Consider the following 11,462-nt stretch of genomic DNA (forward strand, 5'->3'; position numbering starts at 1 on the left):
TTCACAATGCTTTATTAAGAAGTGTAATAGAATGTGTATATATTTTGAAATGCAACCTAATCTAGTGATTGTCATGAATTTTGGTTTGACAATTGGGTCATTTTTGTTATATTTTACTGTCAAAATAGTGCTCCAGAATTTTCAGATTTTTTGGGTGTTCAATAAGAGATGGATTTGCCTTCATCTTTATGTGCGCTAATATTATATATAGGCCTAATTCAATTGGTGCTAATCCTCACCAGCTGAGGAAGTGGAAACTCAACACATTAGCTAGATTGCTAACTCTAAATATAACACCTACTGCTAGTAGCCATGTATTAATCTAACAGTAAATGTAATGTCCTAAAAAAAACTTTGCAATGAGTCATAGTGCACTCGCGATGGCCGATATGCAATTTCGCACACTCCGTATTTCAATGCCATATCAGATATCTTGATTGTAAAACACTGTACTTTGAACTCAATAATGATTGTTGGCAATTAAAATAAATTATCTCTACAGAAAGCTGCCCTCTCTCTTTAATATGGACAACTATTTGTTTTTTTGCTGCAATAGCATTTTGAAATGTTATACAATCACGAGGAGCACACGAGGGGGAGAAAGCGTTTGAGAGGCTCGCTCATTACAACAGACGGCCCCAGCGAAACAGGCAGGCACAGTGGCAGACTGTTTTAATTTATTACAGGAACCATGAGGATAATGCACTTTTCTATTTGTGCTTTTATCCGCCCCAACAATAGGACGTTTTGATTGAGGTGAACAGGTAGAACGTGGCAATACAATTTTTTTTACTTGCACAGCCTAGACAAAGGGTCACAAAATGCCAGAAGACGGTTGCTGACTGCAAGACCACCTGTCAAGACCTGCAGTTACCTGTGGGGGCCCTACTGAACCAGCAAGCAAAGACATCAGGATGCATTACAGCTTTGATTTTGCTCAACAAGTTAGTAACATTTCCTCCTTTATACTGATTAAGGACGTAGATGGATAGATAGATGTACACTCCAAAAATATATATTGAGTTGAATTTGGAAGTTTACATACACCTTAGCCAAATACAATTAAACTCAGTTTTTCACAATTCCTGACATTATCTTAGTAAAAATTCCCTGTCTTAGGTCAGTCAGGATCACCACTTTATTTTAAGAACGTGAAATGTCAGAATATTGGCAGAGAGAATGATTTATTTCAGCTTTTATTTATTTCATCACATTCTTAAATGGGCAGAAGTTTAAATTCCACAAGCTTCCCACAATAAGTTGGGTGAATTTTGGCCCATTCCTCCTGACAGAGCTGGTGTAACTGAGTCAGGTTTGTACGCCTCCTTGCTCGCACACGCTTTTTCAGATCTGCCCACAAATTCTCTATGGGATTGAGGTCAGGGCGTTGTAATGGCCACTCCAATACCTTGACTTTGTTATCCTTAAGCCATTTTGCCACAACTTTGAAAATATGCTTGGTGGCATTGTCCATTGGGAAGATCCATTTGCGACCAAGATTTAACTTCCTGACTGATGTCTTGAGATGTTGCTTCAATATATAAACATAATTTTACTTCCTTATGATGCCATCTATTTTGTGAAGTGCACCAGTCCCTCCTGCAGCAAAGCACCCCCACAACATGATGCTGACACTCCCGTGCTTCACGGTTGGAATGGTGTTCTTCGACTTGCACGCCTCCCCCTTTTTCCTCCAAACATGATGATGGTCATTATGGCCAAACAGTTCTATTTTGTTTCATCAGACCAGAGGACATGTCTTCAATGATCTTTGTCCCCATGTGCAGTTGCAAACCGTAGTCAGTATTTTTTATGGCGGTTTTGGAACAGTGGCTTCTTCCTTGCTGAGCGGCATTTCAGGTTGTGTCAATATAGGACTCATTTTACTATGGATATAGACACTTTTGTACCCGTTTCCTCCAGCATCTTCACAAGGTCCTTTGCTGTTGTTCTGGGATTGATTTGCACTTTTTGCACCAAAGTTCATTCATCTCTAGGAGACAGTCTCCTTACTGAGCGGTTTGATGGCTGTGTGGTCCCATAGTGTTTATACTTGCATACTATTGTTTGTAGATACGGTACGTGGTACCTTCAGGTGTTTGGAAATTGCTCCCAATGATGAACCAGACTTGTGGAGGTCTACACTTTTTTTCCGAGGTCTTGGCTGATTTCTTTAGATTTTCCCATAATGTCAAGCAAAGAGGCACTGAGTTTGAAGGTAGGACTTGAAATACATCCATAAATACACCTCCAATTGACTCAAATGATGTTAATTAGCCTATTTGAAGCCATGACATAATTTTCTGGAATTTTCCAAGCTGTTTAAAGGCTCAGTCAACTTAGTTTATGTAAACTTCCAACCCACTGGAATTGTGATACAGTGAATTATAAGTGAAATAATCTGTAAACAATTGTGATACAGTGAATTATAAATGAAATAATCTGTAAACAATTGTTGGAAAAATTACTTGTGTCATGCACAAAGTAGATGTCCTAACCGACTTGCGAAAACTATAGTTTGTTCACAAGAAATTTGTGGAGTGGTTGAAAAACAAGTTTTAATAACTCCAACCTAAGTGTATGCAAACTTATGACTACAACTGTATATATAAGGCAAATACCTTTCACTGAGCAGTGTAAAGACAGACTGACAGGGGTGAGACAATTAATTGTAATTTATCTTAATGTTCTTTTGTTGTTTGCAGGTGCACTAGCCTGCAGCCAGGTCCCATCTACTTCTTTACTCCTCGGAAGTGTGGCTTGTTTGGTGTCTGCTGTGAAGGAATACCACAACAAGTCAACTACTTGATTGATGAAGGCATGTTGTCCAGCAAAGTGAAGGACAGCACTCTGACAGGGGTCAACATCCCACAGCTGGTTGGACTGGAGGATGGTACGGTGCTGGTGGAAAGCCATAGCTGAAAACAACACCTGACTCTCTACTTCAGGCCGCTGCTACAGATCTTTTCGGCGCCGACTGAGATGGCCGCCTCGCTTCGCGTTCCTAGGAAACTATGCAGTTTTTTGTTTTTTTACGTGTTATTTCTTACATTAGTACCCCAGGTCATCTTAGGTTTCATTACATACAGTCGAGAAGAACTACTGAATATAAGATCAGCGCCAACTCACCATCAGTACGACCAAGAATATGTTTTCCGCGATGCGGATCCGGTGTTCTGCCTTACAAACAGGACAACGGAATGGATCGCATGCAGCGACCCAAGGAAACGACTCCGAAAAAGAGGGAAACGAGGCGGTGTTCTGGTCAGACTCCGAAAAAGGGCACATCGCGCACCACTCCCCAGCATTCTTCTTGCCAATGTCCAGTCTCTTGACAACAAGGTTGACGAAATCCGAGCAAGGGTAGCATTCCAGAGGGACATCAGAGACTGCAACGTTCTCTGCTTCACAGAAACATGGCTTACTGGGAAGACGCTATCCGATGCGGTGCAGCCAACGGGTTTCTCCACGCATCGCGCCGACAGAAACAAACATCTTTCTGGTAAGAAGAGTGGCGGGGCGTATGCCTCATGACTAACGAGACATGGTGTGATGAAGGAAACATACAGGAACTCAAATCCTTCTGTTCACCTGATTTAGAATTCCTCACAATCAAATGTAGACTGCATTATCTTCCAAGAGAATTCTCCTCGATTATAATCACAGCCGTATATATCCCCCAAGCAGACACATCGATGGCTCTGAACGAACTTTATTTAACTCTTTGCAAACTGGAAACCATTTATCCGGAGGCTGCATTCATTGTAGCTGGGGATTTTAACAAAGCTAATCTGAAAACAAGACTCCCTAAATTTTACCAGCATATCGATTGCGCAACCAGGGGTGGTAAAACCTTGGATCATTGTTACTCTAACTTCCGCGACGCATATAAGGCCCTGCCCCGCCCCCTTTCGGAAAAGCTGACCACGACTCCATTTTGCTGATCCCTGCCTACAGGCAGAAACTAAAACAAGAGGCTCCCACGCTGAGGTCTGTCCAACGCTGGTCAGACCAAGCTGACTCCACACTCCAAGACTGCTTCCATCACGTGGACTGGGACATGTTTCGTATTGCGTCAGATGGAAATATTGACGAATACGCTGATTCGGTGTGCGAGTTCATTAGAACGTGCGTCGAAGATGTCGTTCCCATAGCAACGATAAAAACATTCCCAAACCAGAAACCGTGGATTGATGGCAGCATTCGCGTGAAACTGAAAGCGCGAACCACTGCTTTTAATCAGGGCAAGGTGTCTGGTAATATGTCCGAATATAAACAATGCAGCTATTCCCTCCGCAAGGCTATTAAACAAGCTAGCGTCAGTACAGAGACAAAGTGGAATCTCAATTCAATGGCTCAGACACAAGAGGCATGTGGCAGGGTCTTACAGTCAATCACGGACTACAAGAAGAAACCCAGCCCAGTCACGGACCAGGATGTCTTGCTCCCAGGCAGACTAAATAACTTTTTTGCCCGCTTTGAGGACAATACAGTGCCACTGACACGGCCTGCAACGAAAACATGCGGTCTCTCCTTCACTGCAGCCGAGGTGAGTAAGACATTTAAACGTGTTAACCCTCGCAAGGCTGCAGGCCCAGGCGGCATCCCCAGCCGCGCCCTCAGAGCATGCGCAGACCAGCTGGCGGTGTGTTTACGGACATATTCAATCAATCCCTATACCAGTCTGCTGTTCCCACATGCTTCAAGAGGGCCACCATTGTTCCTGTTCCCAAGAAAGCTAAGGTAACTGAGCAAACGACTACCGCCCCGTAGCACTCACTTCCGTCATCATGAAGTGCTTTGAGAGACTAGTCAAGGACCATATCACCTCCACCCTACCTGACACCCTAGACCCACTCCAATTTGCTTACCGCCCAAATAGGTCCACAGACGATGCAATCTCAACCACACTGCACACTGCCTAACCCACCTGGACAAGAGGAATACCTATGTGAGAATGCTGTTCATCGACTACAGCTCGGCATTCAACACCATAGTACCCTCCAAGCTCGTCATCAAGCTCGAGACCCTGGGTCTCGACCCCGCCCTGTGCAACTGGGTACTGGACTTCCTGACGGGCCGCCCCCAGGTGGTGAGGGTAGGCAACAACATCTCCTCCCCGCTGATCCTCAACACGGGGGGCCCCACAAGGGTGCGTTCTGAGCCCTCTCCTGTACTCCCTGTTCACCCACGACTGCGTGGCCATGCACGCCTCCAACTCAATCATCAAGTTTGCGGACGACACAACAGTGGTAGGCTTGATTACCAACAACGACGAGACGGCCTACAGGGAGGAGGTGAGGGCCCTCGGAGTGTGGTGTCAGGAAAATAACCTCACACTCAACGTCAACAAAACTAAGGAGATGATTGTGGACTTCAGGAAACAGCAGAGGGAACACCCCCCTATCCACATCGATGGATCAGTAGTGGAGAGGGTAGCAAGTTTTAAGTTCCTCGGCATACACATCACAGACAAACTGAATTGGTCCACTCACACTGACAGCGTCGTGAAGAAGGCGCAGCAGCGCCTCTTCAACCTCAGGAGGCTGAAGAAATTCGGCTTGTCACCAAAAGCACTCACAAACTTCTACAGATGCACAATCGAGAGCATCCTGGCGGGCTGTATCACCGCCTGGTACGGCAACTGCTCCGCCCTCAACCGTAAGGCTCTCCAGAGGGTAGTGAGGTCTGCACAACGCATCACCGGGGGCAAACTACCTGCCCTCCAGGACACCTACACCACCCGATGTTACAGGAAGGCCATAAAGATCATCAAGGACATCAACCACCCGAACCACTGCCTGTTCACCCCGCTATCATCCAGAAGGCGAGGTCAGTACAGGTGCATCAAAGCTGGGACCGAGAGACTGAAAAACAGCTTCTATCTCAAGGCCATCAGACTGTTAAACAGCCACCACTAACATTGAGTGGCTGCTGCCAACACACTGTCATTGACACTGACCCAACTCCAGCCACTTTAATAATGGGAATTGATGGGAAATGATGTAAATATATCACTAGCCACTTTAAACAATGCTACCTTATATAATGTTACTTACCCTACATTATTCATCTCATATGCATATGTATATACTGTACTCTAGATCATCGACTGCATTCTTATGTCACTAGCCACTTTAACTATGCCACTTTGTTTACTTTGTCTACATACTCATCTCATATGTATATACTGTACTCAATACCATCTACTGTATGCTGCTCTGTACCATCACTCATTCATATATCCTTATGTACATATTCCTTATCCCCTTACACTGTGTATAAGACAGTAGTTTTGGAATTGTTAGTTAGATTACTTGTTGGTTATCACTGCATTGTCGGAACTAGAAGCACAAGCATTTCGCTACACTCGCATTAACATCTGCTAACCATGTGTATGTGACAAATAAAATTTGATTTGATTTGATTTGATTTGATCAAACAGTACCAGCACTTCACGTGAATATCATTGTCATTGCATTGTATGAGGTTATTCTTCTTCTTATCTAAACTTGTGAGGTGAATTGATTTTGTGCAAAGTTGTAATGTCTTCTCAATTTATTTAGTTATTTCCTGTTTTACAGCTTTGATGCTCTGGAACCTGGTGTTGTCGGCAAGGAGCGTTCGGACTCAGTCAGGACCAGGTTTCAGCAGCTGTGCAACGCTGACATCCTTCCTCCCATAGATGGTCTGCCTGTACAAGCACCACCTGGACTGGACACAGCTAGACAAACATATATTTTTGAGAAGATAAGGGAGTTTTGTTACAAAGAGACTATGGACGTCACATGCCCTGCAACAAAGTCAAGGGCAGGACAGAAACAGGCTCTCCGAATATAGATTCCCTTGTTCATGCATGGTTCGGACAGACCAGTCATGTTTTACTTTTACTTCACTACATTCTGAATAGAAATATGTATTTTTTACTCCATGCATTTTCCTGACACCGAAAGTACTTGCTACATTTTGACAGGAAAATTGTTCAATTCACACACTAATCAATAGAACATCCCTGGCCATCCCTACTGCATCTGATCTGGCAGACTCACTAAACACAAGTCCTTTGTTTGTAAATTACGTAATAAAGAAATAAACATAAAATTGTGCCATCTGGTTTATTAATATAAGGATTTTGAAATTATTCTTTATTTTAATTTTGAAACTTTAGTAAATTTTATTAATTCCATTTACTTTTGATTCTTAAGTATTTTTAACACAAAATACTTTTAGACTTTTTCTCAAGTAGTATTTTAACGGGTGACTTTCACTTGAGTCATTTTCTTTTAAGCTATCTTTACTTTTACTCAAGTATGACAATTTTGTACTTTTTACACCATTGGATTTGGCTGGGGGTTATAGCATTTCTTTCACATGACCCATCAATTTAGATAAAAGCATCATCTAATATTTATAAAATATTTTTATATAGACTACTACTTTTACAATTTTTTTGTCTTAATATTTTCTACACTACTCACTATTTAGCACATGACCTCACATGTGAATCCTTAAGGAGGTGCGTGGGGCTGGCTTAAGAGGGTGTGAACATTGCTGAATGGGTGTAGACAAAGGAGAGCTCCCCAGTAGGTACCAAAACATTCAAAGGCCATTTTCTCAAAAGTGAGCTTACAAGTTTGTCATCTTTCAAATACATTATTCCTCAAAAATGCAGTGTATGATATACCATTTTGTAGCTCTGAGTCTCTGCTTTTATCCAATGTAAAAAACACAATTTCAAATTTAGCTACATAAGACCGACCGGCTCAAAGCGATCTTATGTGGCAAGTAGGCTATGTCCTCCAATATAGTTTTACAGTGCGTGCTTGGGCCTACCAATCAACAGGATATAAAACCTTCCTGTTTTCTGTTCTTTATTTTAGAGCTGACCTTTCCACTACTTCTCACAATCAGTTAGTGTTTTCACTCATACACTGTCTTGTTATACTTGGTACTGTCTCACTATGCTCCCTACTGTCTATCTTTTACTTATGCCAATTAATGGTGTCCTGTTTAATCCACGGCATTATTTATTTTATTTTACCTTTATTTAACTAGGCAAGTCAGTTGAGAACAAATTCTTATTTTCAATGACGGCCTAGGAACAGTGGGTTAACTGCCTTGTTCAGGGGCAGAACGACAGATTTGTACCTTGTTAGCTCAGAGATTCGATCTTGCAACCTTTTGGTTACTTGTCCAACGCTCTAACCACTAGGCTACGCTACTACGCTACGCTGCACAACATTGCTCTATAGTTCAGAGATGATTTTATTGCATCTTTTTCTGCTATCCGTTTTAAACTGATGTCTGTTGGAAATCAAAGTCAAACCAAATTGGGGTAGAGTTGCAGTGCACGATAGGTGTGAGACCTGTGCGTCTGTCTGTGCACACTGTCTGTCTATATCGAGGAGGGCCCTGTCTGTATTATGTTAGTGTTTCCTGTGGCTGCTGGCTTTACACTGAGCCATGGAGCCTATAGACCTGGTCTTCAGAAAAGGTTAGCAAAGGGTCAACGCTTTTTTCACTTTGCTCTAGTGCAGCAAATGAATACCTTCTCTCTCTACACACACAGGGACACACATGGATGGACGGACACACACACACAGACACACACACACCAATACTAACACGAATCATTGGATTTTCAAATAAAATATTCCCTGAGTCAGTAGCTATCTGGCGACACGTTTCAATGGTCATTGTTAAGTCTAGTCGACGAGCCAACCGAATATTATCATGGTCCACACGCAGGCATCCACACGCTGAGGGCTCTAGACATTACTGGTGTCTGTGTGCCATATGGTGTCTCTACTAGAGGTGGGGGGCAGACAGACACCTCAGCAGGTGAGTACAGACAGACGGACAGATGCCCCTGTAGGGGATCTAGACTGTTGGGCTTGTGGAGGATAGAGCATATTACCCTCTAGCCCACACAGTTATATTCAACTCAAATGTCTGCATAAAGACAGGCAGCAGTAGGGCATATTCTCACTTCGAGAATACAGTACGCTGTTGGCAACAACAGAAAAAATCCTAGTCTCAAAACAAATATATGTGATAATGAGAGGCAAGTAAGGCGCTATGGAAGAAAAAAAACACCCACTCACCAAATACAAATAGATCTATCACAGTAACCCCCAGGTATTGTATTCACACTTCTCTGCTTATCTGCTGTGTCTAATATGGGTGACATTGCACCATTTTGTTTTTCTGTTAAAATAGTTTTTTTTTCTCCCCCCCCCTGTTCTGTGACTTGTTGTTGAAGTGTTGTTGGAACCTGTTTCTCCTCTTTTCTCTCTCGCACTCTCTGTCGGCTAGAAGGTGATAAGTGGGTGGATTGATGTGATATACAGTAGTGCTTGTGCTCAGTTGCTCATTGCGTTGACAACAGCCTTGTCAGTCTGATGGCTCTCTCTTCTGCAAGCTCCAAAACCTCTATGACTACATTCTGTTAGCTCTATGACTTGGTACAGGAGAGGGGTGATCTGAGGGAAATTGGATTTCATGGATGTGAACTTTGTATAACTTAACTGTAGTGATTCAATGAATGTACATTTGCCTATATGGTATATGCGGCATCAGAATGATTTAACTTGAATTCTACGTTTTAGTCAAGGATAGGTAATCGCGAGCCTCATAGACGGAACCTTATGGACTGCATGTCTGACTGGCATCACTAGTGAAAGATCACTGCCATTGTTCTGAGTTCGTATTGAGTGACACAAATTGTTTGCATGGCTAATATTTTGTACTTCTGCTTGGCCATCTGTGCGTGTGTGTGTGTGTTTCCCTTCTCTTTTATTGCATGTTGCTGATCTCTGTCAAGTGACTACATGGCCTTTTATTTCTGGTGTCTGGTTTCAATACCGCAACATAATAACATGTTTGGGACAGAGAGTGGAGGAGAGCATAAGAGAGTAGTGGAAGAGGGGGAGGGGGGTAAGGGAGTCTGGGATGTTGGGGGGGTGAAACTTGAGATATATCTGCTTGAGCTGGGCTCTGCAGACATCAACAGGAACTTATGTGTCCCAAACAGAGTGCTAATTTACAAGGGGCCAAGAGGGGTCAGACCCCCTGAATGAGACATGAGTCCCCCTAAATGCAACATGAGTCCCCCAAAGTCCAAATATGGGGGGTCTCTAAATAGTGGTTATTTAATCATTCTCCTATTTGTTAAAAATGTAATTTGTACTGTGGTAAATATTGAAATAAAAGCTTTTTCCAAATAAAACTAACACCCCTAACTCTGTGTCATGGTTTAAACCATTTGTTTTCCATGTGGCTACACTTGTTATCCTGGGACAGTCCCATATCTCAGGCCCTTTTCCAGTGTCCCAACTTTTCTTTCTACAAAAAAGGTCAGCAATACGCGTCAATTAATTTCGGCAAGAAGAGTATACCCAATGGCAATCGCTGTATGTCATGTAACAGATGTCTCTTTCCGTTCATCAAATAGCGTGGATGCTGGAATAATTTTGAAGTGGACGAACACATAAAGTGATTTGTTTGACAATAAGAGCAAAACATATTGACTGGTTTGGTTCATGCCAAAGTAAAAGTTAATTTAAAAAACAGTTAAATGGCTTGGCTTTACTATTATGCCCATAAACATTTTTTATGCACACATAAGAGGTCCTGTGGAAAAAAACTAGAGGCCCCCTGATGTGTAATCTGCACTCTGGTCCTAACTACGATTGTGTGTGTGCATGCAAATGTGGTGTGTGTGTGTATGTGTCTCAGGTGTGTGGGTGCAGATAGGTAGTGTTCAGTCATTGATTTTCAATTACTAAACAGGAAGTGGCTAGTTATTGATTCTCTGGGACGATGATGCCACTCCAGATGTACGGTGCACAGTGTTTGCGTGACCATGAGGTTCTCTCTCCCTCTTTAACCCCCTCTTCTCCCTCTCTTCTTCTTAGTCCCCTCCTTTCTGTCTCACGTCAATGTGGCGGAAAAACCCTTTTGTTCCTCCTGCTCTTCCATTCCTCTTCCTCCTCACTCTCCTCCTCTCTCCCTCCATCCTTGGCCTGTTAGTCTAGTGAGCCATATGGAAGATTTTCCCTTGGTTGGTTGGTTTGTTCTCCTCTCCTGCTTTAATGGTCCTATTATTGATTAACCACATGGCAAACATCTCACCCGCAGCCATCAGAGGACTGCTCAACTAGCCACTCGCACACAGACACACACACACACACCAAGATGGGCATAGTCAGACATGGGCCGTGAAATCCAGAGAGGGTGAGACATTTCACCAACCAGTCTGTTATTCTATAAATATAATGTCCTAAAAGTCCAGGTATAACTGTTGTTCTTGTGAATTGAGCTAGACCTCATCTTTGAGACAACATGCCAGTTGTACTAAACCTTACAACATGTTTGAAGATGTCTGTTTTTGAATATATGGAAGTAAATGTGCAGGAGACTGCACGTGTGTACATGCGCTGTTTGTTTGTGTGTGTTCTGTT

General features: G+C 42.8%; 1 long non-coding RNA gene across 1 annotated transcript; it reads left to right on the forward strand.

The window, feature by feature from the left end:
* The first annotated feature begins 585 nt into the window (after nucleotides 1-585).
* On the forward strand, nucleotides 586-7,089 carry LOC135564313 (uncharacterized). The gene is made up of 3 exons (XR_010460907.1): nucleotides 586-944; nucleotides 2,706-3,502; nucleotides 6,585-7,089. It is a non-coding gene; the product is annotated as an uncharacterized LOC135564313 (long non-coding RNA).
* Nucleotides 7,090-11,462: the final 4,373 nt, after the last annotated feature.

This window comes from Oncorhynchus nerka, linkage group LG24, assembly GCF_034236695.1.
Source record: "Oncorhynchus nerka isolate Pitt River linkage group LG24, Oner_Uvic_2.0, whole genome shotgun sequence".
Lineage (NCBI taxonomy): Eukaryota > Metazoa > Chordata > Actinopteri > Salmoniformes > Salmonidae > Oncorhynchus > Oncorhynchus nerka.